General features: G+C 37.0%; 1 protein-coding gene across 7 annotated transcripts in view; it reads right to left on the reverse strand.

Annotated features, from left to right (window-relative positions):
• The window catches only part of HDAC9 (histone deacetylase 9), a 457,129-nt gene that overhangs the window by 355,188 nt on the left and 78,847 nt on the right, over positions 1 to 23,094 (reverse strand). The gene's annotated exons all lie outside the window — the stretch shown is intronic.

The following is a 23,094-nucleotide window of genomic DNA, read 5'->3' on the forward strand; positions in this document are numbered from 1 at the left end:
TGGTAGATTTTAAATAACTTCAGATATCTAAGCCAGAAAGGAACTGGAAAAAAATCCATTAATTTTAATAATCAACTCTATTGATGTGCAATAAACACATAATATGTTTTGATGAAGTGTGTTTCTCACATAGCCAGAATATTTATGGTAAAATAATATTAATAACAGAAAATTTGTAATACATTAAGTAGCAGAATAAAATTATTTAATAATTTGAAATAAAATTAAAAGGATGGTTTAAAATTTAATTCTAGCTTTTCAAACTGACAAAAAAATCTCTATTTAGAAATAAATGCCATTCATCATTTCTACATAATGATGATGTAAAAATTAGATCTTGAATATGCTATAAAATTACAAAAATGAAAATGCAGCAAGGTGAATGTAACGTTACTATAATAAATTTCAAAATCAATGCATTTGACTGCCCAGATTAACCAATGAGAATTTTGTTTTCTTACGAAATACAGCTGTGAAACAAGACTGGAGTGAAATATATTCAGGTTTCTTTTGTGTGTGGGATTTTATTTCACTTTGAAGTTCAGAAATCCACACTGTATTCCAGAACCATCAATGCTTGCTTGCACAATACCTTGGCTTAGAGGAGCAGCAGACAGTGAATGGCTTATAGGAATGGCCCAGATCCTCCCTGAAAGCAGGACAAAGGAGGAGAACACAAACCTGAGCATGATCAGAATCCTGAGAGATTTGGTATGAAGAGGTAAAATGACGTGTCTGAGATCCTTCTGAACTGCAGCCTTCTTGGGAATACGAATGCAACATTTAGATTTAAACACAAGGCAGTGATATTTTTGTTTCATTAGACAAATAAGATATGTAAAATTTAACCTTTCATTACATCACTAAAACCTACGTTGCTCCGTTAAAATCACCTTAATGTCACAGGCTTTTCTCCTTCTACAAGATTTCCTTTAAATTTAGATTGAAAGCAAAAACTTGATACATAAGTCTAGTTTAGCACAACGAAAAGCACAAGGATAGCTGATAACCTGAAAATCTCAAGCTAGCTTCAGGCATGAGTGGGTTTTAATCAGAATTTGGCAACTGAAATGTATTTGCAGCAGTCTATATGAATCAACTCAGATGGTGGTTTTACTGATAAAAATGAAAAAAGTGATAGACATGCAAAAGGTTTCCTAAGGCAAAAGTTGTGGGATTGAGTTATGGATTTTTCCCAATGCTCTTACGTGAAGATAGATCTGACAGAATTTCCTCACCTCAGTTTTACAGAAAGATGTAAAAGTGGAAAAAAACCCACAGACCAAAGAAACCCCCTAAACCCCCAGACCCAAATAAACCACCAAAATCCAAAACAAAAAACCAAAACACCACGACTATTTCTCGCAGGAATTTCTTATTTATAACTTAGTTTGCTAAGGCCGTTCCCATATAAGCTAAATTTAAGTAACTAATAAACTATCCTAGGAGATGAACAGAAAATCTGAAATGACTTCTCATCCCATAAATAAAAGTCAATTTTAATTCAGTACTGTGTAGGTATATAGTTTTTATGAGCTCACTTGGTTCAAGACTATGTTTTTGATGGATATGGCCTTCTGTTTGTTCAGCTGTAGAAAAGAGGGATGCAATCCAGGTTGACAGTGAAAAACAGTAAAGAAAACTTCATAAACTGAAGATTCTAGAATTATGACACCAGCTTCAGATATAAACTTGAAAAAAGAATTAAGAAGCAATACAACTCCTGGACTGAGATGTAAAGCAAATAAATAATCATCAATATAACAAGAGAACAGAAGGAAGTAAAAAAAAAAACCCGACACCCCCCCAAACCTACCAGAAAAAATCTACAGATTGTGTACTACATGTTTTTTCATCTTCAGAATTTAATTAGCTCCAAAAGAATATTTCCATCCCTCTCTGCCACACACAGATTTGTGCATTGACATAAATATGCATTTGGCATACAGGATAAGCTTAAATTTTAATAAACAATAACTCCAATGTATTTCACAAATTTTTCTAAATAGTAGCGAAACTCATTTGGACTGGTTTGAGAAAATGGTACTTTCTTCCTGGCCTAACACACGAAAGTACTTAAATAAAGTGTCATGTATTTCTGTTAACACATCCATCATGTAACCACTCTGACTGGTGGAGACCTGCTGTTTCCTCCTTGATTCCCAAAGGCTCTGTAGGGAGCCTACTGCCCAGGGAGCTGAACCTGGAGAAGAGACTGGGGAGCTGCCAGCTGGGGTTTGCTCTGACCATGCCTGGAGCACAAATGGTGATAATACACAGAAAACTAAATTAGTGTTTTATTTGAAAATATTCACTCAAACAACTAAGGCCAGCAGAGGGACCCATGAGGCAGAACAGTCATGCAGCTCTGCAGTTGCAAGAACTTGCTATTCAGAGGGTAGTCTGAGGATGGTCAGCAAGAGTTTTGCACTGCATGCCCCCTTCCCAAGGGCTTCCCACAGACTGCAGACCTTTAAGTACATTGCCCAGTACAGAGAGCTCCTTGTGCTGTTGTTCTGAAGAGGATTGTTCTTATTCCATTCTTCTCCCTCTCTGCTGCCATTCCTACTTAACCAGCCAGCCTGGGAAGCAAGGTCACCAAGGATGGCTGAAGGGTGATCTTGCTGTGCCATGGCAGTTTTGGCCGCAGGATGGAGGACTTGTGCCACCACAGGCCGGTTGGTAAAAGAGGAGATCACCTTCTCTAAACTGGCTCCATTCAAACTGCTTTTGAAAGAATAACTATATTTAACCAGTTTTATCTCCATTTATCAGCCCTGGTGTTTCTTACCCACAGGTCAATGCAGGAGAGCAGCTGAAAAACACGGGTCTCGCACAGAATCATAGAATATCCTGAGCTGGAAGAGACCCACAAGGATCATCAAGGCCCAACCTTTGGCCCTGCACAGGACAGACCCAAGAATCCCATCATGTGCCTGAGACCATTGTCCAAACACTTTTTGAGCTCTGTCCACAGTGGTGCTGTGACCACCTCTCTGGGAAGCCTGTTCCAGTGCCCAGCCACCCTCTGGGTGAAAAACCTTTTTCTAATACCAAACCTAAACCTCCCCTTCCCCTGATACAACTCCAGGCAATTTCCTGGAGTTCTGTCACCAGTCACCACAGAGGAGAGATCCTTGTCTGCTCCTCTGCTTCTCCTCATGAGGAAGTTGTAGACAGCAACTTTCTCCTGATGCTTGCATAGTAGCATGCCAGGAAATGAGAAGGCAGAAGCACAGCAGAAAGACTGAGTGAGCCTGTCAAGCCAAAGCAACACCTAATCATATCAAGCCATTAAAACATTTTAAGAAAGAAAAAGCTCTACCTTAATACTCCTTTATTTTATGATAACAATGGGCAATGATCTGCATTTATAGATACAAAATTAGACTTGTCACTTCACGCTGAGAAATTTGGTACAAGGCATTAGGTAATATTTGCTGCTTCAGTTCCTAGCTTGACCACTAAATGTCATTAACGGGACAAGTTTTTAATTTGTGTCAATACTGATTGCCAGTAGCATCCTGCACTGCAGTCTACCTGGACACTGGAATTTAAGCCATGCACAAAGTGCTTCAAATAGAGTCTCCAATGCTAGGCTATCTGGCAGTGAACTCAAAGGTAGTTTGCAGTTTCAGAGAAAAATCTTCAATTTTGTACAAAAGAGAGATGAATGACAAAGAGAGAGCAGCAATAATATACAGGCTACTTTATGATTTTAATCTGTAGCAACTTACTTGTAATTTGCTCTCACCTTTTTACTGTTACAATCATTACTGGACCCCTATGGCATAGCCCTTAAATAATATTTATCTTAGTTTCTTTTCAAAGCAACAAAGACAGTTTGGAAATGAATTTGTAGTTTTTCTGTAATATCTGGGTGGCCAAACTAAATCCCCATAGTGATCCCATGACTAGTATTCATCAGAAATTTCCCATACTAATGCCATTGTGAGTTCTAGCAACAACTTTTGACCAGATCCTTACTCAATGTATATCAGATAGAGCAAATTTAGGCAAGGTATGAGCCATGTGTCTTTGACATAAAACTAAAGAAAGTTCCAGACATCTGTCTCAACAGGATTTTGTTCAAGAAACACTCCTACATACATAGTTATAAATATACAGAAGGTTGTATATATTTATTCTAGAAACATATATTTGATAAAGATGACCTTCTCTGCAGATTTCATTGGTAAAGTTTGTTGGTGGGAACAAGAACCATGGAAATGAAAAAGGAAATGAAAAACAGCATTTTGTTCCATCACAGCTTTTGTTCAAGGAAAAGACTGCGGCAATGCAAACAAATTGGAAGGATCTGGCTGCTTTTTGTTTGCTTTATTTTTTTTTTTTTCAATTTGGATATTTAATAAAACGTAGAATTGTGCAATCGATATATAAAGTAAATTAACTGTCTGTACTTATACCATTAGCATGAACTGCCCACATACATATGGCATGAAATACCATACAGCCTTTAGTTCCTCAAACACGGGAGGCTGAACTGTCTGAGCCTTCCCTCACTACAGAAGGAAAAGGAATTCTCCGCATGTGGGGTCGGTTCCAGCCAGGAGATGGCAGCAGGAGGCAGAATGATTGCTGAGGCTCCCTCATTCATTTTAAGTATATGCTCCTATGGCTAAGGTCAACATCAACAAAAATGTTAAAAAGACTGGAGGGGAGAGGGAAGGGGAGAAGCATTTTTCAAGGTCACAACATTTACACTTACATTGAACTCGTATGTTTGTGGTTTCTGATACTGAATGTTAATTCAACACTATGAATGGCAATTACAATTAACACAAGAGATTATACACTTCTGGTTCCTATGGCAATTCATGAGATAGCAAGTGTGGCTGCCGTTTTAGCAGTTGTCTTCATGCCATTTAATGCACAAGGAAATTTTATAAAATTATTTTCATTTTCAAGAACAATACAGCCTGTCCCTTTTATCCCTCCTTCTCTTCTTTGCTGATAGATGCCTCCATAATCCGTCACAGAACTCTTCAGACTGGTCAAACAGTTCTGGGACTCCTCAAGGAGCTCTGTCATCTCTCCTCTGGAGTAAGTACTGCAAACTACTCATCTGGCAGTGTCAGCACCACAGCTGGGGCTGCTACCACTTTGCTTGGCCATGGGATCAAGGAGATGGCAAAGGGAACAAGTCTATATTGAGAACCCGCTATCTGAAGAGGGTTCTCACCAGTAAAACATTTCTGTCCAATGCTACTTGCACTATTTTCTCAGACCTGTGGTTGCATCTAACTCATTTTCTTTTGCAAGAAAACCAGGTATAACTATTAAACGTAAATAAAATGCAAATATTCAGTGAATATTCAATGACATCTTAAAAAATGAAGAGAGGAAAAAATAAAAAAAATATTGCATACAAACATATGACAATCAATTCTAAAAGAATAATGATGGCATCAAAAAGAAGGCAGAAGATCAAGCAAGAGAAAAACTTCAGGCACTATTAAAATACCTTCCCTAGAAGAAGCTATGACATGGATGGAGTCTGTATTACAAGGTATTTTGGAGATATTAGGGGGGGAAAAAAACCCACATTATGGTATTTGCCATAGATCTATTGAAACAAATTACAAACAGGGGAATTTAAAAAATGGATGGCACTTGACCATTGAGATAGCAGAGAAGTCTTTCAAGGGGGGAAGTTTTTGTTTGACTTTGTTTTATTTGATACATGAAATCGTGAGTAAAATTTATGCATATACTGAAAAATGCCTAAACATAGGAAAAGAAAGAAAGCTAAGAAAGCTTTTCCATCAAATACTTTCCCAAATTACCAGAAAGACATCAATCCCTCTTTCACCGTCATAGCTTTGCCTTTTTTCTCAAAACAGTGCCTACCATTGTGGCAGTGTGCTACAGTCCCCCTGTCTTACCACTGGCCCAAGCAGCCAGAGGACTGCAGGCAAAACCTGCCACAGGTCCTCTGCGGCTGGGCAGGGGACTCTAAAATGTGTAACCATAACCAGAGAGAGCAAGGCCTGACAGTAACTCTCTGCCCTAAAAGTAAGAGAGATTAAACTACTAAATAAACAAGCAAAAAGTACTTTGGTACTGGCAATAATAGATTTCGGTGAGCTGATCTAAAAAAGCTGGGGAAATAATTTTCTTTTCAGCAACTTGTTAACACAGACAAGATTTTTCAAACGTAAATATGCTGAAATATAGTCTCAAAGAACAAGAATTTCCTTGATTTATAACTACCATATTATGACTTTATTTTGCAAAGGGATTTAAAAGTACTGGGCAGAGTTTTCACAAAACCTCAGGACTTCTTTCTTTTCTTTTACATATTAAGCTCTTTTAAACAAAGCAAGATGAGATATACTAAGAATTTATCTCCACGGTAGTCATTTCAGAGGGAATCCAAATTTCTATAGAACATGAAAAGCTACTTAAAAAGAGAAAAGTGTTTGTGAATTTTTGCAGAGGGGAGAAAATAAGACAGTTTTTAGTTTACCACGTAAGAAAAAGAAACTGTATCTTTGACTACAGTGGGCTTAAAGCTAAGCAGGAGATATCCTATTTAGTAAACATGATTTCACTCATTCTTAAGAGGCTTAAAAATGCCATCACCAAGTACTTGACTTAGTCAATCAGAATAACTGAAGTAACACATACAACTCATGCTGTAAAAAGGACTAGTCCAAAATCTGCCTCTAAAGTTTTAAGATCAAAGTGTCCCTCTAGTATGAATACATCACAGAATCATAGAACTGTTTAGGTTGGAAAAGACCTCTAAGGTCATCCAGCCCAATAGTTAGCAGTTAATCTCTTAAGTGAATCTCTCAAAAGACCTGCTTGGAGCAAGTGAAACGCTATTTTAAACTTGTAGGTGAATACTTTACGGCAAATAATAATAGTTCATTTGTGAGTACAAATGGCAGTCTGCACAAAATGCGTGACCTCCCTATCTACACTGTGCATATACAGTACATTTTACTGCTAAATGTCAATTTTTGAAACCATGGCCCTAAGATTTCTCAGACTGTAACAGCACACTTCACCATTTTTATTCTTGATGAACAAAATCTGTGCATTGCCCGTTGTAGTTAGTCTGTACTCAGCAGGTTTCATTGTTTGAAAATAGCACACAGAAAAGATGGAGCTCCGTTTATTTTGAGCTGTGGAATTTAAGCTATAACTGCCTAATTAGATTTCAAAGCCCACTGACAAACATTGATCTATCTCCATCTGAACATCTCCTGGTACAGGCACTGAAGTGACCTCTACAAGATGTGGGAACTTCATTAGTGATGAACAATTCGGAAATATAACTATAGAAGACCTAATAAACATGAAGTGAGCATTACTATCAACTCAACAACTGTTGTGATTTTAGGATTCATGACAGATTTATGCCTTGGTGTATGCTATAGTACATTTTGTACACACTGAGAAGTAACTCCTACCATATCAACCAGATTTTTTTTTTAATTTAACAAAGAAGGGGACAAAAATGTAACTCTTGCATTCCTTTTTGAAATAAAGTTTTCAAAATCAAAAGCCTTTCATATCCCATGTGCATTGTAGCGTCCTCTCTCTGATTTCACTTTACACATACACTTAAGAAAACACAAGTAAATTTAAGGACTAACTCAGTTAAAAAATTAATGTTGTAACAGCTAAATTTTGTGTAGTAAAATTGTACTGGCTCAAATGCAAAATACAGTGTTAAGTCCCTCTTCTCCCATTACAGAGCATCATGGAAAAAAATTAGTCACCTCAGAGGACAAACCACAAAATTGGTGCAGTGAGCAACAGGAATCCAAGATAGACACCTGGGTGTCTTGATTCAGTTCTTTGCAACTAAAAAGACTGATTTAATGGAAGTTTATTTCCATGTAAGTGCACACCCAAACTAATGCCAGCCCTTCGGTATGCCAAAAAAAAGAAAAAGAAAAAAAGAAAATCCAATTTAATTTTTTTCCAGATTTTTCCTCAAAATATTTAGAACAAGTGCCAGAGTTTTCACAGGATAGACCCATGAGCCTCAAAAGCTGTAGTAAACTGCAGTAAATAGAAAAGAAACTGGTGGAACAAAGGGATAGAGGGAGGGCAAGAAAAGCAAGAAACAGAGAGGGAAGAAGAAAAAAACAAAAAAGGAGTTGCAGTAGCCCTGAAGAAATTTTATTAGGTAAAACAAACCTGGTGACCCTTGCAAACGAACAAGATTCTATGCTGTAAATGAAGAAAAAAGAACCTCATTCGTTTCTGCCAATATGACTCAGAGGAAAATTCCTTCCTCTCCCAAAAACCAAATCATTAGTCTATCCTGACTTGCCATTCAGCCAAGTATCTTCAGATCCCGGCCTTTCCTCTCCTCCCCTCCCCTCTTTTGGCAAAGTCCCTCAGCCTATCTGTTTTACTCAACCACCACCATCTTTCCGGGACTCATGGGATTTACACCGTCAGTTCTCATCCAGCTAAACCCAGCCTCAGCATTAACCTCCCCTGATCAGGTCTGCAGCTAAGCTGAGCTTTCTGACTTGGGCTACCCTGCAGGGCCACTGACAGTGCACTGACCAAGGGCAGGGCAAGACAGGGCAGTCAGGGCAAGGGATGTGAGAATGGAATAGCCCTGGGAGAAAAAGGTGGACAAAGAAGAGGCGCAGGGGAGGCAGTGGCAGGATGGAGATTGAAATGTCAGCAGCAAGACTGCACTCCATGAAGACATCCAGTTTCACCTACAGAACTTTTATACAGCAAAGGGCTGTGTAATCACTCTTATATCACTCTTTGAACCATGGGCACTAAAGTTTACCCTTTGGCTCTCTTTCTCTTCTTTGGTTTTGAATGCAGGGAGGGAAAGCAGAAGACCTCCCTGCAGCCTAGCAGAGGGGAAAAAAAAAAAAAACCTTCCTAATTACATTGGCCTGAAGACATTTATTTTTTTCCTTCCTTACACCTCCTACTTGAAAAACTAAGACACAACTCAACTCACTATACTCATTCTGAAGATGAGAAGGAACATACTTGTCTCCTGCTGCTATGGAAATCAATACAACCGTTTATAACTGGGTGTAACTCCACGCATCTCATTCAAAAACACATACTGACATTACTGTCCTACGTGAAAGGACACCATGGTTGTCCTTTCAACAGCATAGCTTCCCACATCTTTCTTTCAGTGAAATATCTTTTGAGAGAGGAAAAAAAAACAGTATTGAGAAAGCAACTGTCACTTAATACTTGCATTTACCACTATTGTAGCAGTGGTTTACAGGAGCAAATGGAAAAGTGTCTTCTGTGCTCCATTATGCAATTTCCAGCAGGACCTTCCTATTCTTCAGCATCTACGAGATGCTAAAGAAATTCAGAATAGGAAAAGCTCAATACCCCATAAAATGGTAAGCAATGCTGGAGAAAAGAATAAGGCAGTTTCAAATACAGGGAGAAGACATGAAATACAATATTAGATTGCTATTCCTTTTGCTTTTTAATCTCACTCCCACTGAGAGCCTTGACAGACTATTTATAGTTATGATTCAGTGTGTTTGGTATGTCAACGTGCTCTTCAATAATTCTACTAACAATTTAATTACTAAAAACCCCTTTTGCCATTAGACTGTTAACATCCGAGATTGATAACAAAAGCACTGGGTAATTAGATGGGGATATTTAAACCAAATGGAATTCAAGCATTTATTACACACTTTGCTCATCTAAAATTAGGTATCTAATCTGAATATGAATGATGAGAAATAACAATGATGGGGAAAAAAAACAATTAAAAAACAATACAGAGATAAACATAATGAGTTTTTCTCTTTTTATCCATAAGTGCCATTTCTATTCCTGATTATAAAAGCAGCCTAATGTAATTTCCTCTTTGGTTTATGACTGCAGGCTGGCAGCAAAGTACTTTGTTAATTGATCAGCGGAAAATACTTCATTTCTTTTAGTTTATGTTTAGGCTTTGATCCTGATTTCTCTTGTGATTTCTGCCAGGATTGTTTGTCATACTTTAACAAAATCCATGAACCACAGAGGAGACGCTAAGCTTATATCTAGGCATTTGCTTATGAATAATCTTCCTATAGTCTGATTTACATAATTTTATTGTTTAGTGGATTCTTCCCATGCAGATATATTACTGCCAGTGCAACTGTACTTAAAGTGGTGTCAACGGAGTGTGCTTCTGAGAATTATAGTCTGCATATAAAAATGTACCCTGAGATAAAATATAGCATATACCAAAACACAGTGCCTCCGAGGAAATTCAGTTAACAGAACATCAGGAGGAAAATCAGTTTGGCTATATTAACCTATAGGAATGCAAAACACAAATAGAAGATAGACATTTTTAGAGCATTTCTGAGAGCTTAAGAATCTGTTGGTTGTTCAGTTTATTTTTAGGGAAGTAATACATGTAAAATTCTGCCCTTGGGTTTGGGATGCTTAAGAATTAAAAACTGACATTGACAATTAATTTTGTTAAGAAAAGTTGGTTTTCTCTGACTGAATGTACTGGAAAAAACCCATCAGCATTTGAGCTATTTTATAGGGATTTATCTAAAAAATAATTTCAGGACTCCTAGCCAGTGATCACACATGAATGACATTATAAAATCTAAAACAGCATCAGTGTCGTAAGAATACTTTCTGACCCTCTCAGAGGAGGTGCAACAGCATTCCTGAGCAAGGACCTACAGATTTTTTTATCTGCTATGTTACCCCTTTCTGAATCACCTTCATGCCACAGGATCTTAAAGATTCTTCAGTCCCAGGAAAGCCAAGACTCAATACACAGGGACACTAACTCCCACACTGATTAAAATTCCAAAACCCTTTTATTGCACTAGCTTAAGCCCTTTGATACCCTTAATCCTCGATCAAGCCACGAAGGCATTCTGCACTCTGAGAAGCTGGTGCACACTGATGCCAGGCCACTGAAAGGAATGGGCATCAATGAAGAGGAAAGATGCCCTGAAAGACTCCTTGAAAACAAACCAACCATCCAACCAACCACCCAACCTACCTCACTTTTCTTCCACATCAAAGCAAGGCTTCCAGATTCACTATCACTTCACAAAACTGGTTAACTGCATTGTCAGAACTGGCACCCAGACCCTAGTACAGGGCAATGAGCTCAAGTGTCCTGACATTTTCTGTCACTGAGAAAGAAAAAAAAAATGTTTACTCTCTGTCAGCCTTGGGAATGCAAAGTTAAAGTCTGCTTATGGTTTTCGATCTAGCTCTGTACCTAAAAGCAATGGAAATTAAGAGTATTTTAATTACTAGTTTTGTTGGACATATAAGGGGGAAAGTGGGGAAAGCTGAAGGAAAGGTAAGTAATTCACATGCACATTTAGAATGCAAAATTAAAACTGTACAAAGATCCAGCTGTTTCCATTACAATCCCAGGCTACATTCACTTACATGGCGTAATATGGGAAAGCCTCCTTCTTGCCCTGCTTCTCAAATATGTCAGTGTGATGTCAAGCCTGAGCTGACTCAGCTTCGAGACAGTCTAGTACATTAGCTTTGGCAAGCAATTTTGTCAGCTCTGAGATTTTACATACAATTCACATATTCCTTGCAAATAGTCTTCTCACCAGCAACACCTTTGTAAAAATGTTTTAAATGTACCCTACACTTGAAGGCATGAAAAATATAGTACGAAGTTATTAGTAGTAACAGTTAACATATCAAACATCACTAAGGAAGTGCTATAAAGAATGAGACTCACCACTACTGCATTCCAGTTAATGGAGTATGTCTGATACTTTGAGGAGTGCCTAATTTCATGCAGTTTAGCAGCATAATATGTTAAGAAAATGCTTTCGGTCTGAAATAAATTTTCTTTATCGTTGAAATCAAGCTTTTAAATTATTGTACAATATTTTTCTTTGTATTTCCTGGTGCACACATATAGTTTTGTAACATTTGTTTCCAAACTTTGGTGCATCCCATTTTTGTCAACTTTTTTTTTTTTTTTTTTCACAAAGGATTTACTTTTCCTTCTCTTCACACAAGGAAAACTCTTGGGAGAATTTCCATATTGATACATATTCTCTGTTTTAAGGCCTGTAGGACAACAGGGAATTTTGATTCTTCACACCAAAAAACAGTAACTTTGCTGGAAACAAACTAAAAAACCCCAAAAGAGTCAATATTGAATAACACCTACTTGCGTCTCAAGAGATCTCTCTCTGTGCAATAAGAACAAGACCACGTAGTAGATTCATACATAACAATCATATATGTCCGTTCAGTTAACCTAATCAGAGACATTCAGACTAAACTTTGTGTGATCACTTTCTCACACACATTTTATTTAAACTCCCAGATGAAGCCATGGGACTTAAAAAAAAAAAAAAAAAGCATTCAAGTGTGAAATATTTCTAACTCACATGGACTGCAAAGCATCCTCAAAATAAATGTTTACATGCCAACCCACCTACTTACCTACTGGTATTTGTGCTTAAGCCAAGAAGGCAAGTGAAAAGCTCATACTGATTTCAGTCATGTATTTTCTGGAAATCTAAGAGAACAGAGGAAAGCCTCAGGACAGAAAGATTAAAGTCAAATGCCCAGGGGAAAAATTTTCAAGTATTTAATGACACACACACCAATTTCTTGCTAGTTTAGCTCACACCAAAGCAGGGCAATCTGGACTGCAGATTTACAGATTTCTGAATATACTCCTTAACCACTAGCATTGCAATAATTAGGACAGAAAAGTTCTCCTGAGTGTTTTAAAAATGCAGGACTGATGTGTTTTCACAGACACATGAATACCTTTCTCTACTCATGTGAAAATTGCATGTATAAAGCAAATTCCTGAAAACAGACCTAAACTGATGAAATTGAGAGGTTTGGATAGTAAAATGTATTTCTGAGAGCTGTGATACAGACTGCTTTCAAAGATAACTCAATTGAAGATTCATCAATTGATCTGAAAACCATGTAAAGCTAAAAACTGAAAATCAAGCAAGGCATAACCTTTGTAAGTATGGCAGTACATCACAGCACAGTTTTAATCCAGAAATAAATGATCTTGTACTGATGAATTTTACTTCTACTCCTCCTCCTCCTATGACACTGGTTTATCTTAGTGAGTGGAAAATGATTTTGCCATTTTCAATAGCCAAGGCTTAAGGCAGCTGCACAAAACCCAGCTGTTTTCATCTGGCTTGATAGATCTGCCCCACCAGGCAGATAAAATTACAAAATCAAGCAATTGCAACACTCTGATGTTCGCTTTTATGTAGAGTATTAGAATATGACATCAGAAGCAAGGGTCCAAGCAAGCGTAAGAAATTAGTTTGATGCTAAGGCTACACTAATATTTAGTTCATGCTACCCTATGGCCTCAGGAATAAAGTTGTAATTGTGGGTGGATTTTTGGAAGCAATCTGGTACCCTCTTACTCTAATTTTAAAACACATGAAGACAAACATATAATCCAAGTGTTATTAATACGATATAACATAATATTATAGCTTACTTTTGTCTTATTATTTCAAATATTCAGATTATGGCATTCCCTTTTTTCTACATTCCTCCTTTTGGAATTATCTTTAAACAGTTTGTAAATGTTTCATTTTGCTACTGAATTTTTTTCCGTATTTTAGAACTTGCAAGAATGATTTTTTTAGTGATCCAATTTAAACATTATTTTTTTGAATAATGTTCAATTTTTTTTGCCTTGTCTTTAACCCTCATTTCAAAAAGAATTTGAAATTATTCAAGTTAAGTAAAAGAATCCTACTATTAAGAAGTCAGAAAATTATAGAAACTCTCTTTTTGGTTTGGATTTCATGTCAGTGTACAGAATCCTTGTCCTGCAAGGTTTGACGGAATGACAATGCAAAAATGTTGTATGGGTTTCTAGCCTAAAGCTCCAGCAGCCGGAAGATGAGTAATTTTGACAAGTTATTTTGAACTGAATGAAAATTAAAGCAGTTAAAGACTTTGTTTTCAGGAAAAAAATTGAATAATCTCTTTAAGAAAGCTGAAAGTAAAAGTCAACAGCTGTCAGTCTGGTTTGGGGTTTTGTGGGGTAGGGGTTTTTTTTCAGAGATAGTGAAACTATTTTCTGAGATAGTGCATGATTTTTAAGCTATGAATAATTGTTTCTGCAGAATGCAGAAATGAATACAGAAACTTGATCTAGCTTTCTCACGCAAAGTTAAATATATATATAGAGAGAGCAAAATATACATGCACAGTAAAGCACACTCCTGTTAAATTGTACCCGTTGATAAAATACTGCAAGGAAATCAAGCATAATCTACTCCAAAACTAAATACCCTACTAAACAAAAGAAACACAATAGAAAAAAGAAAACACATGTAATTTCCCAGTCTTATTTCCTACACTGAGTTTGTTCTTCTAATCTAATATGCTACCCCCTAATTTAACAGATCTCAAAATCACCTTGTATCTCCCTCCCAAAATTCACAATCCACTTAGTTTTCACCTATCTTCATGTAGACTCACATGACTACAACATATTTCTACAGCACCCATTAGAGGCAAAGACACATTTGGGAGAACTCACTCTTTCTGGAACATGCACATCTTTTGACAACACTGAATGCTTATGAATTATGACTTCTAAATCCAGAAAATAAGTTAAAAGAAAATTCTAGTCTGCTTTCTGCTAAAAAAGCATTCAAGCAGATCTGGAACAAAAAATGTGATTTATTTTTTTTTAAAAAAACAACAGTTTTTTAATATAGTACAACACAAATGGAGTCTGTCACATTACAAGTCTCAAGGCACTTCACAATTTTCAGCAAGAGCTGACAAAACTCTGTCTAGCTAGATATGACACAGAAAACAGATTTTTCAACTATTATCTTGTGACTTAACACGGTAGATGAATTTCAAAACAAAAAAACAGAACAAGTTCAAGAACACGGTAGCCATTAGATGCGACACTGAAACTCTTGAATTCAGGGTTAGAATTTGGCAAAGTCTTCCTTCAGGGCAAACGGAATTTACTCATAGACAAAGTCATGCTTCAGACCACACACCAATCTGTCTTTTGTTGCACAAGCTGACTGCTTACAAAATAATGCTAAAATTCATGTGCTGCATGGAAATAAAGGCTCTAATAATAGAAGCATTGCACCAAATACACGCAGAAACTAATACAATTTCTATAGCAATAGCTCTGTTAAAAGCAGGAGACATTTTCTGTATCTGGTCTATACACATGTCCACATCCACTTGCAATATTATGTCTAACATCTACAGTCTAAATTTCTTCAGTGAGGAACATCTTTTTGTTTCAACACTCCTTGCAGAATCAGAACACCACCAGAAAAAAAAAAAAAGAAAAAAAAGAGCTTAAATTTTATAATAGTCTCTTTTTTATTATAATTATTTTGCAAATATTTGGGATGTGAAGGTTGATGCAAAAAGTCAACAGAGGCAGAAAAATTTTAAGGAGAAATAGTCATTAGTCCCAAATATTCCAAGCTGGTTTATCGCTCTCTGTCTGTAACACAGAGCCAGTCAATATAAGGTTTGGAGCTGGAAAGGTAAAAATTCCCATTATCCTCATAGCTCCCAAATATTTTACAAGCTGGTATGCAGAAGATTTTCTTCAAACACAATGGTTTGTCCTCTGACAAGCTAGTGCTGGACCAACTAGTGTAAAAATGAAAATGTCTGTATATGGGAAGAGTCATTAGAAGTGTTTGATTTATGAGACGTACATAATATTTCTACAAAAAATGGTTTGAGTAGCACTGAACTTAGACATATTTGATTATTGCACAGTGCATCTACCGCTGACACCACAAATAATATACTTTAACTGTCTTTGCTGTGCCAGTTCCAGAGCAAATTGGTTTTTTACACCTCTGTTAGACCATCATAATCACCAGACACTCCAATTTCAATGGAAGACCAAAAGAGAATAGATTTGTCTTTGAACGTCATTAAGATCTACTGAGTTATTATTCACTTGCTTAAGAATATTCACATGGGCTAATGTACCTCACACAAAAAACATCTCTGCTATTATTCCTAGGCCTGAGGACAAGTGAGTGCCATAGCCCCGAGACTCTCACACTGTATCATCACACAGCAACAAATACAGCAGCCTTGCCCTCGCCTGAAGTAGTAAGAGATAGGGATAGAAAGCATTGGGATTTCTGTTTGGTTCTATGATTTCTTAGACCAGTCTAAAGCAAGAATTCCAAAGAGAACAGGACTCTTCCTTCTCATGTTCTTTGTTGAAGAAAACTGCCAGCACTGCTGAGATCTGCTGCTCCTAGCACAGTTCCAGTTTCTGTGCTAAAAATTCCTACGTGGAGTGGTAACAGAAACCTTTAGTTTCTTACAGATACTTTTTGCAACATAAGTGAGAAGTTTATATATATATATGATGGAAACTATGAATTGTTTTCACTTGAGTATTTGACCATTTATCTAGCACAAACAGGAAAGCAGTAGGCATACCAACAAATTATATGGCATATAAATGCTATAAGTACATCAAATACTTTTACTGAAGATCGGTAGTACATTTATATCACTTTCATAACCGTTTTTTTACACTAAAGCAAAGTTTAGTAAATAGAAACATTGAAGACATGGCAATTCCAGCCAACCCTTACAGATCCCTGCATCCAGAAGTGCTTTAAAAGCTCTCTGTTTGGAAACTTAATTTCTGTTCTCATCTAACAACATCCTGAAACCTCTAGGTGCAGCTGAAATACAGACAAACACCACTAGCTGCACATCTCTTTAGTCATAGTAGGCTACAATTAGGCAGAATAGTGGCTGCAGAATTATTACTGTCCCAGCTCTTCAGACGCTTGGTCTAACTTTAGTTTGTTTGGGATTTTTTTCATCTTACTTTTGACAAGAAAGCATCTCTTTTTTTAATGAAAGCTGATCGCTTTGGTAATTAGAACCACGTAGGTGTGTTGCAATTCTTAAAGATACTACATGAAGTCAGAAGCTAAATGCTCTTTTCAAACCAAAACTTGAAGACAAATCTTAGCCTCTGAGAAGGTGTAACGACGCAACACACACTAATCTTACTAGGTAGAAATGTTAAATTCCTCTTTAAAAACTAGGCAAATACCCTTGGAAATTACAGTGTTTACATATATATCCTACTTTTTGATAAAGCATACATAAAAGGAGCTTCAGAACTCAAAAAAATACATTCAGCGTTTTGTTGTTGTACTAAAAAACTTCCAATTAAAAAACTCAGGTGGTTGTTGGGTTTTTGTAATCATAGGTAAAGGGGGTTTGCAGGTAAATTCACTTTCTTGTGTTCTTAGTTTTAAAATAATAAAAGTTTAACAAGCCCGAATTATTTAATTTTGACAAATGTGTGTATCTAAAAGAGTCAAAACACTTTCATTCATCGCTTGAAACATGTCGTCCCCGAACATACACACAATATAGGCCAGTATTTTTGTGCCAATTTCCTCAGAATTTCTCTTATTCAATTATTACTGTTGGTATTTGTCCAGGATATTCTGCAACTAAATGCCATTTTCAGCTTAATTTTTTTAGAAAACAGGACTTCTATTTCCAAGTTAAAACACACAGATAAGGGCATTTACTCTACATTTACCATTGCTACTTCAGCAGCAGCATTCAATTTTTAATGTAGTAAGCAAAGATCAGCTCAAGTAGCAAGGAAGAAGTCTCAAAATTTACGAAGGTATAAACTTCCTCCTTCCTCTGCTTTCCCCATTCAAGTCCATGACCATAATAATGAAACACGCAAAAAATCTGGCTTTGGTTTAGGTTTGTTTTTTTTTTTTTGCCAGTTAACACACCTTGATCCCACACACAGCAGCATGCTGGAATAACTCCAGTGCTTCCAACGTACAGAAGCACTGAGGGAACAGAGCTGGACTGGAGACTCCTTCTCCACACCCAAGAAGGGTGTCAGGACAGCACACGTTAGAACAGAAGGACGGTCAGCTGAAGGGAATTACTGTCAGATCAAAGAAGGGAGACTCGAGAGGACTGGGCAAGGATCCAACACCTTTAGTCAGGCTGAACCACGTCCCAGCACACAATAACATCGCTGCAGTCCAAGGATGGCACCAGAGCAGGGCACTACTCACTCAGGACAAACAAAACCTAAATGATCAGGAAAGAAAAAAAAAAAAAAAAAAGACTGGCTTTCTCATTCTTTACATCATAGAGAAAAGTAAGTTATAGTAGGTCATGTGTTCTTCTTGTTCATCCCTAGTCGCCCCCATGCACACAGAGGCTGACCCTCAGCCATGCCAAGGCCCAGCTCCATCTTATTCCCAACTTTCAAATCTACCCTTCAAAAATTCCTCTTTTTCTGGACTTTGCCAATCAGATCCCTTTTCCTGGGACTTAGCTAACTCTTTCTTCGTCACGCAATCCATGAATTTAACAGAACATTTGTGAATACTGCATCAAGTATGGGTTGCTGCTACTACGTGGCATGTTCACAGACCAGCGAGAGCCCAAAGAGTGCCTGGAAAGCTTCCCAGAAGCAAACAGCCACTCAGCAAAGGCACAGCTTCAGAAGAAACCACGTTACAAAAGCATAAATGCTGTCCTCACTTCCTAAGTATTACAGGAACCAGAGTTTGCCCATTATGAAGTAGCTAAAAACTCTCATCTAAACCAGAACAGTACTGAATGACTCCACTTCAGACACCCACGCATGGCTCCATAACAAAAAAATACAAAAAAGCACTAGAAGAGGAGTACTGGGAAATGGTTCTGTTACAGATTAAGGAGCTGGTGGCAGACTTATTTTAGGTTTGGCTGGTTCCTTGCAACTTTTACTGCAGGTCTCAGCCACTTGAAGAATTAAGAAAATACCTAATACTGTGTAAAGAAAGTGATCAAAGAGGGAGGGAAATGTTTTTCTCCTGTATTAGGAGAAAAACAATCTGCCCAATGATGGTGCCTTTTATTTTATCTTTTTTCGTGTGTATGTGTGTGTGTATGTAAAAGAGATTTTTAGCTCAGGAAAGAAGAACACAGCTTATAAACCAGATGTTACAAAGATATCTTCATGGCTGAAAACTACTGAGGACATTGATATTTGAGGAAGTGGTAAGGTGGGAATCTGAATGTCTCAGGAGCCTTTTACAATAATACCACACTTAGCTTTGCACTCCTAAGCCAATGAAAAAAATGCCCTATGAAAGACTGATTAACCCACTTCATCTACTACATTGTTCGTCAAGACAGTGAAACTGCAATCCTAGTAACCAAATGGAAATACACCAATTTGGATTCTGAACCAAGTTAAAATTAAATCAAAAAGTATTTATTATTGGGGGAAAAAAAGACATTTCAGTTTATTAGCTTCTGTAGAAATACTGCTTACGAGAGACTCTTTTCTTTAGCAGCTGCCAGGTGAAACTGTCCATTTTACAAGGCTTATTTTAGTGCCTTGCAATGGAAGCTGTGAAGCACTAATAAGAAAACAATGTGATTTTTGGAGAGAGGTATTTATTTAGCAGAGTCTTATATCATCTACCTTTCACAAGCAAGAAACCCATTCTGTGAGCAACAGCATTTCCACAAATAACCATCAGCTTCTTGCCTCTTTTGACCTAATTTTCACTACATTGTTTAATATAGCTACCACCTGAGAAAAGGTGCGTAATGCTGAAAGCTACTAACAAAATGTCACAAACACAGTGGGCTTTTCTTCAAGCAGTGCAAAGGCAAATAAAAGTTTATGCACGCCACAGGACATTTTTCCCTACACTTTTCACAGAGGGTATATTGAATAGTACTACATATTTTATATGTATTGTACATTGTACACATTTCTAGGTATCAGTCGGGAAAAACTAAAAATTGTAAGTTTTTTTTCACTCAGAGGAATCTCCAAGATCAATCTTTCAGATTTTTCTAGGTTGTATACACAGATCTAAGTTTTTAAAATTCCTTTCATCCTCCCTTTTTAAATCATTCTGAGTAAATTATATATGTCTACAATACATTAACATATTGAGTCTTAGTTCCAGTTCACTCCAGTATTAGGGAAGTCTGAATGTAGTGTTTTCAAAGATGGTACCTTTAAGTCTTTCCAATTCTTTTATTACCTTAAAATACTTTTCTAAAATTGAAACATTTTCTCCCATCTGTCAAAATATTGCCAGCAGAATAAAGCTGGTAGTAATTTGTCAAAATATTTAATTGCAAAAATGGTATTAAAATCAAACCCAGCACCCTGAGTTCTTTAGAATATGCTGTCAAACAGACAAAATGTTTTCAGAAGAGTTTGAAGCATTTAGCTATATTCACGATAAAAGTGTTTAAGCAAAAGACTAATGCAAGTAGCAAAATGTATAGACAGTTAAAACTGAGTTCCCATTTTGTGCCTAAAGCTGGTTTACCATATATAACTTAGATAATGAAAATTACAATAGTGCTTCATGGAAGCTATATTTATCTTTAGACACACTTCCTCCCTTCATTTACATCTCCTGAGGAAAAGAATGCAAACAAAACAAACAAACAGAAAAGCTACCTGACAACAACAACAGAAAACACTCACACACACCAGAGAAAACCCCATGACCAAAAACAAAAGAAACAAAAATCCCAGAAAACAAAACCATAAAACCAGTTATTCATTAAGATTTTCAACACCTATCCACTAGGAAAAAGCAAAAATCAGAATTACACAGTTTCATGACTCTGCTTTCAGGCTTTTGATATACATATTTTACAAACATGAAACTCTTAAAAGAATATTAAGGCTACAAAACTCAGCATTTTGAAATTACAGGTCTTTGGATTAGGATTGCGTTTGACATATTAATTTGGTTGCTGTTCTTACGTGGATTATAGCAAAAATTTTAATTAAGTGCTTCTATGCTTCTTAGGATCCTTATAGCAAGGATGAATGTTACTTAACAAAAGCTTTTACACTTTGTTCCCTTTATTCACTGATTAAGGTTCCAAAAGCAATTTATCAGACATTACCTACATCCTCCTTTGAAAACACAATTATTCACTTCTTTAATAAGCTCCCTAAAATGTTGAAGAAAATCACTTTCAAATACCTTTTACTTTTTCAACATTCCTTCAATACGAGAATCCTCTACACTAGGGAGAGGAGCAACCACCTTCCTTTGCAGAGTAGTTTTCTCCCAGTCTGGCCTTTTGCAGGTAAGCTCTACTAACCCCAGTTTCACCACGATGCTATCCTGTGCACATGATGTCTATGTCTAGCCAGTATCTCCACCAGCTTCCAAACCTGACAACGTTAATAATCCATGTGGTGTTGCCTCAATTCCCTATGGATGCTATATTACCATGTCTAGTTAACAGACCATGTCTTTACCTGCCAGTCTTTCCACTAAAATTTTACTCAGCTGAGACTATTGCTTCTCCAAATAGCAAATTATTTCTGAAATGAAAAACAAAACAAAACAAAACAAAACAAAAAACCAAACAAAAACAAACCTACAACTAAGGTGAGCCTCATTACCGTGACAGTGCTTTATGAACCCTTGGCTGGGCTTGGCCTCCACCACAGAGACTGCCCAGCATGCACGAAGCAGGTCCTGTGTGGACCTGGGACTCGCAGGAACTTTTTCACTCCCGTGTAATACTTGCAGGGATGCGAGTTACTGTGTGCCATTTAAGTGGGCCTCAAGAGGCCTTCCAAGAAATAGAAATTTTCCCAATTTGTTTCATACATTTTAGAATTGTATAGAAATCCTGCTTCAGATCTTGAAACATCTATACATCATCTGAATTCACCTCAGAACTAAACTGGAGAGTGAAATGGTCGTTGAAGAACTGCTTTTTTTTGCTTTGTTGCAGACAAAGAAATCCTCAGCCAGCTCTTTAAGTCTGGACTTTACAAAAGCTTCTTCCATGTGTCAAGACAAGCAGAGTAGATGTGAATGGCATTCCCTCAACCTCCATGCAGAGGGCCTTTTCATACACTATGATTTCCCATACAGTCTTTTCCTTCTTTTAGAAGAATAATTTTTAAACTTTCCCCTATATTTTTACTGCTATAGTTACATACTCAGAGTCTCTAACAAGCATGTGTGAAAGTACCTGAAGGGTAAAGAAAAATCTGCCAAGAAAAAAAGGTTGGATTCTCAGGTTTGGCTTTGAGAAACACTACTGAGAAGAAATTCTCTCTTTAATTGCACTATCAAAAAAAGCTTCTGGATGATACAACTTACACGTTACCCTTTTTCAGAAATACATCTAATGGTGCATGTCTCCACATGCACTGTTCCACACAATCTCTGTGCCAGGGGTATGGATTAGTGGGTTTTCTTTTACATTCAGGGGGTGTGGGGGCAAGATGGTAACTAAGAAAGCGAAAACAAGGCTGAGGTTATTCATGCCAAACAGGCACTCTGAGAATCTCTGCAGACAGTACATGCCCAACAATGCTTTAATTTTCAGTGACTGTAGGAAGACAGAATCTATACCACACACTGTAAGGTCCATGGAAACAGGCTTTGACCTTCAAGCTATGGAAGCTGTAGTCTAGCTTATCTTTTCCCAGTATTTCACTGTAGGAGTACAAAAAATGACAAGGATTTTTGCTACTGACACATAACTTATCTAATACAGAAGATTTTGAAGAAAATCAATAAAGCCGATCTGTTTTTGCAACTTACAACAAACACTTTTTCTGTTAAACTTATCCATTCTTACACATTAGTTTCTGTGAATAATATTTGAAGGAAGAAGAGGAATGGGAAGTATTTATGACTGAATCAAGAAGCTCAATTTCCCTGAAAACAGTCAGATTTTTAAGCTCTTGGAAAAGCTGCTTATAGCTATGTATTTCATATTAAAAAAAAAATCTAACGGGACTAAAACAACATAAAGACCATCATGCTCATTTTTCAGCTATATTAAGAAAAAAACCCATCTTATACAGATATTTAAATGTTTTTCAAAATACTATGTATTTAACTGTTCTCAAAAAGGAGAGAGCAAACTGAGCAGCAAACTGCCCAGTGCAGCCTAAGAGGCTGCTGGCCTCCCTTGCTCCCTCCTCTTCCAACTTTTCTACCAAGATCTCCAGGTCCTTTTCTGCAAAGCTGCATCCCAGCCAGTTGGCCCCTTGTCAGAATTGGTACATGTGGT

Source organism: Chamaea fasciata, unplaced genomic scaffold (genome assembly GCF_029207755.1).
Source record: "Chamaea fasciata isolate MVZ Bird 193981 ecotype frontalis unplaced genomic scaffold, bChaFas1.0.hap1 SCAF_1, whole genome shotgun sequence".
Classification (NCBI taxonomy): Eukaryota; Metazoa; Chordata; class Aves; order Passeriformes; family Sylviidae; genus Chamaea; species Chamaea fasciata.